At 54.0% G+C, this 5000-nt stretch overlaps 1 non-coding gene across 1 annotated transcript in view; it reads right to left on the reverse strand.

Moving 5' to 3' along the window:
• The window catches only part of LOC124773133, a 1909-nt gene extending 549 nt beyond the window's left edge, over nt 1-1360 (reverse strand). Inside the window, exon 1 of the ribosomal RNA XR_007014478.1 lies at nt 1-1360. This exon is cut by the window's left edge and continues 549 nt beyond it. This is a non-coding gene — a ribosomal RNA (small subunit ribosomal RNA).
• Nucleotides 1361-5000: the final 3640 nt, after the last annotated feature.

The raw sequence follows: 5000 nt of genomic DNA on the forward strand, positions 1-5000 counted from the left end.
ACCGAATCAAGAAAGAGCTATCAATCTGTCAATCCTTCCGGTGTCCGGGCCTGGTGAGGTTTCCCGTGTTGAGTCAAATTAAGCCGCAGGCTCCACTCCTGGTGGTGCCCTTCCGTCAATTCCTTTAAGTTTCAGCTTTGCAACCATACTTCCCCCGGAACCCAAAAGCTTTGGTTTCCCGGAGGCTGCCCGCCGAGTCATCGGAGGAACTGCGGCGGATCGCTGGCTGGCATCGTTTATGGTTAGAACTAGGGCGGTATCTGATCGCCTTCGAACCTCTAACTTTCGTTCTTGATTAATGAAAACATACTTGGCAAATGCTTTCGCTTCTGTTCGTCTTGCGACGATCCAAGAATTTCACCTCTAACGTCGCAATACGAATGCCCCCGCCTGTCCCTATTAATCATTACCTCGGGTTCCGAAAACCAACAAAATAGAACCGAGGTCCTATTCCATTATTCCATGCACACAGTATTCAGGCGGGCTTGCCTGCTTTAAGCACTCTAATTTGTTCAAAGTAAACGTGCCGGCCCACCGAGACACTCAATAAAGAGCACCCTGGTAGGATTTCAACGGGGTCCGCCTCGGGACGCACGAGCACGCACGAGGCGGTCGCACGCCTTCGGCTCGCCCCACCGGCAGGACGTCCCACGATACATGCCAGTTAAACACCGACGGGCGGTGAACCAACAGCGTGGGACACAAATCCAACTACGAGCTTTTTAACCGCAACAACTTTAATATACGCTATTGGAGCTGGAATTACCGCGGCTGCTGGCACCAGACTTGCCCTCCAATAGATACTCGTTAAAGGATTTAAAGTGTACTCATTCCGATTACGGGGCCTCGGATGAGTCCCGTATCGTTATTTTTCGTCACTACCTCCCCGTGCCGGGAGTGGGTAATTTGCGCGCCTGCTGCCTTCCTTGGATGTGGTAGCCGTTTCTCAGGCTCCCTCTCCGGAATCGAACCCTGATTCCCCGTTACCCGTTACAACCATGGTAGGCGCAGAACCTACCATCGACAGTTGATAAGGCAGACATTTGAAAGATGCGTCGCCGGTACGAGGACCGTGCGATCAGCCCAAAGTTATTCAGAGTCACCAAGGCAAACGGACCGGACGAGCCGACCGATTGGTTTTGATCTAATAAAAGCGTCCCTTCCATCTCTGGTCGGGACTCTGTTTGCATGTATTAGCTCTAGAATTACCACAGTTATCCAAGTAACGTGGGTACGATCTAAGGAACCATAACTGATTTAATGAGCCATTCGCGGTTTCACCTTAATGCGGCTTGTACTGAGACATGCATGGCTTAATCTTTGAGACAAGCATATGACTACTGGCAGGATCAACCAGGGAGCTGCGTCAACTAGAGCTGAGCAGCCGGCCGCCCGGGAGTGTGTCCCGGGGGCCCGCGCGAACACGCAAGCGTCCGCTCAATCATTCTGCAAACAGGAGGAGGCTGAGCTCCCCTGCACAATACACCTCGAAACCCTCTCAGGTCCCGGCGGCGCGCAGCGCCGTCCCAAGTACTTGGTCGGGTTCGAGAGAGGCGCAATCGCCCGGAGTTAGGCGAGTAGACGCTTTCGGTGCGACCACCCGTGCTCCCAACTGAGCTTGCCGCTGCCGACAGAGGCCCGGGAGCGTGCTGTCGTGGCATTGCCGGCGGGAGACAACACGCGCCACCTACGGTGACCGGCAGCTCCAACGCCAGCGCCACAGAAGGACAAAAGCCCCACTTGGGTGCCGAAGCGAACTCTCCCAGCACAGCGCACGCGCCAACACATCCGCACAGCTGCGATACAAACCACCAGCGAGAACCGCTGGGGCGACCGAGCAGCAGACGGCGTCGCGGCGCCGAGCGCCGGGCGGCGGCGCATCCTCAACGCACACAGTCCTCAATCGGACCAGCACACTGAAGATGTCCACCGCGCTTCGCACCGGGCCCGCGAGGACCTACTTTGGCCGCACGGCGCCGCGCGCAGGGTGCGCCGGCGCGCAGCTGCGACGCCTGCCGCGTCCGTCGGCCGGCGCGCCTGCCACTGGCCGCCCCCACCAGCCGGCTGTAGCGCGTGCGCCCACGCACCGCGCGGCCAGCACGCCGGGAGGCGCCCCCTCACCGGCCGGGGACGGTCCCACCCAGCCACCGCCGCGTATCGCTTCACACCCAGATGCCGTTCAGTTTCGTCGGCATGGTGGGTATCGCTGGAACAACCGGTTCGTACCTCAACCTATCGTCGCCATCACCGATTCACCCCTAGCGAGAACAACCGCACCACAACAGGTTACCATTTGTTCATTTGCGTAACTTCACCAGAAAACGCAGGCGTCCATCGCCATTTGCAACTTCAACGATTATTGCATGCCTGTGTCAGGTGTCACGCCACACTACGTCTGCCCACATACACGCAACAAAATGTGCACGCCTAGACAATACGTGGAAGGTGGCCCCCGTACGTATGCGATGTCCATTGCTCGAACGACTGTCAACCGGCCTCTGTAGCATGTCGCAGATATGGAACGCGGTGCACCATGCCATCACGGTGTGTGAGGAGAGACGACTAGGTCCGAATACATCAACAGACAGCTCATGCTGATCGCCATCCACGGCGTCCGTTCCTCCCACACGTCTCTATGGCGTACCACACTGCAATCCAGCTCTCATAGGGAGACGACACGTAGCTGCGTGCACAATATTTGCACTGTATGGTCCGCCGTTTTTGGGCGCAGTCGTTGTACGGTCACACATGTGCCACGATGTATCATTCGGTACATAAGGACGAATGTGCAGTACAGATTGTGGTTTACGCGTACGACATTAGCGGACGGTTGACACAGGCCGCACCACAACGTAGCCTGAGTACGTCGCATGCGAAGGGCATTGAACATGCAAACTTCTCACCAACCAGCTTGCGAAGGCAGGGGGGCAAGGTGGGGACGTGGGGAGGGGCGGCATGTACGTCCTGCTGCCATCCACATTACAGTGTACAGCAGGAGCATGTGGAAAGTCAGCAAGACTTGCAAGGTGTTTAACATGAAGCGATACACAGGGGAGCGGGCAGTGCGAGTAGCGAACTATATTGCGAGGGTTGCGGGTGGGCAACACTACACTAATTGAACGAGTCGTATAACAATTACAGAGCAGGTTTAGGCGACAACATGGGTTACGTTAGGGGACAACGTGGGTTACGTTAGGGGACAACGTGGGTTAGGTTAAGGCACAACGTGGGTTAGGTTAAGGCACAACGTGGGTTAGGTTAAGGCACAACGTGGGTTAGGTTAAGGCACAACGTGGGTTAGGTTAAGGCACAACGTGGGTTAGGTTAAGGCACAACGTGGGTTAGGTTAAGGCACAACGTGGGTTAGGTTAAGGCACAACGTGGGTTAGGTTAAGGCACAACGTGGGTTAGGTTAAGGCACAACGTGGGTTAGGTTAAGGCACAACGTGGGTTAGGTTAAGGCACAACGTGGGTTAGGTTAAGGCACAACATGGGTTAGGTTAAGGTACAACATGGGTTAGGTTAAGGTACAACATGGGTTAGGTTAAGGTACAACATGGGTTAGGTTAAGGTACAACATGGGTTAGGTTAAGGTACAACATGGGTTAGGTTAAGGTACAACATGGGTTAGGTTAAGGTACAACATGGGTTAGGTTAAGGTACAACATAGGTTAGGTTAAGGTACAACATGGGTTAGGTTAAGGTACAACATAGGTTAGGTTAAGGTACAACATAGGTTAGGTTAAGGTACAACATAGGTTAGGTTAAGGTACAACATAGGTTAGGTTAAGGTACAACATAGGTTAGGTTAAGGTACAACATAGGTTAGGTTAAGGTACAACATAGGTTAGGTTAAGGTACAACATAGGTTAGGTTAGGTTAGGTTAGGTTACACGTTGTTGTAAGGAAAGGTGTAGGGGGGGGGGGGCGGGGGCGGCAGGTTCGTTGATAGTGATTATAGTAAGTGAATGCTTGTGACATGATCAGATTTGTCACGTCAGGATGCACCTTTGGCTTATTAGAGGCGGCGCTCCAATTCTATGCTTGTGTGAGACCTGTGTCTTTGACTCATGTCATTGTTTGTGCGCTGTGACAGGAGGTACTATTGTGATGTTGGGTGCACCGTTGTATAGGACATGTGTGGGTGTTGGTGCCTGGTCTGCGCAATGGTGGATGTCGAAAGGCTGGGATATTGTATTTTCCGCATGGACCTCCTGGTCTGGTTGTGATAGTGTGGATTGTGTAATGTGGCGGAGAAGATGCACTGGATGTTGTTCCATGCTGGTGCTTACATATTGTATGTGCGCCTGTTAGAAGCAGAGAGTGGTGCGTGATCAGAGTGTCTGGCTGACGTGTGGTTCCCATTGTGGGCAGACTCTTTCAGCATGTATACGGACAGTTGTGTATATTTATTGTAGTTTGATGGCTCTGCATTGATTACTAATCAGCGCCGTGTGTACGGGTAATCTGGTTCCAGTCCAAAATGTTCCATCTGTGTACATTAGTGACAAAGACTCCCCCCATGCAGTGGGGCTCGGTCTGTTATAGCTCTTCCGCGTAATATATTTGCCCCACGTTTTTGCGACTGCGAGTGCGAGTGCAACGCGCATGGGGACCGACATGCTGATGGCTCGGTATCGGACGCCGTACAGTGAGCAACGCGATCGCGTCTCTCGCTCGTAAGTGGTACAGGTCGCGGCTCATGTATAGGGACAGCGGGAATGTCGCATATTGGAAATAACTCTTCATGAAACGCAAGTTATAGGGGTGGATTGCACTTTACGAGTGCGGGAAACTTCCGCCGTTCATCCGCTGGAGGTGCGCGTGTGGCGGTTGGGGTGGTGCACGAACGGGTGCGGGTGGAGTCATTGCCGGTCCACGGCTTCGTGCGGCAGAGCCACTGGAGATTGGGTGCTATGGTCGACAGAGGCTGCAGGCTTTGTGGGTGGCGTCGAAAGGCGGGCACTGTGGCGCCATCGCTGTCTTAATCGGCTTGGCGT

This window comes from Schistocerca piceifrons, unplaced genomic scaffold, assembly GCF_021461385.2.
Source record: "Schistocerca piceifrons isolate TAMUIC-IGC-003096 unplaced genomic scaffold, iqSchPice1.1 HiC_scaffold_944, whole genome shotgun sequence".
NCBI classification, from domain to species: Eukaryota; Metazoa; Arthropoda; class Insecta; order Orthoptera; family Acrididae; genus Schistocerca; species Schistocerca piceifrons.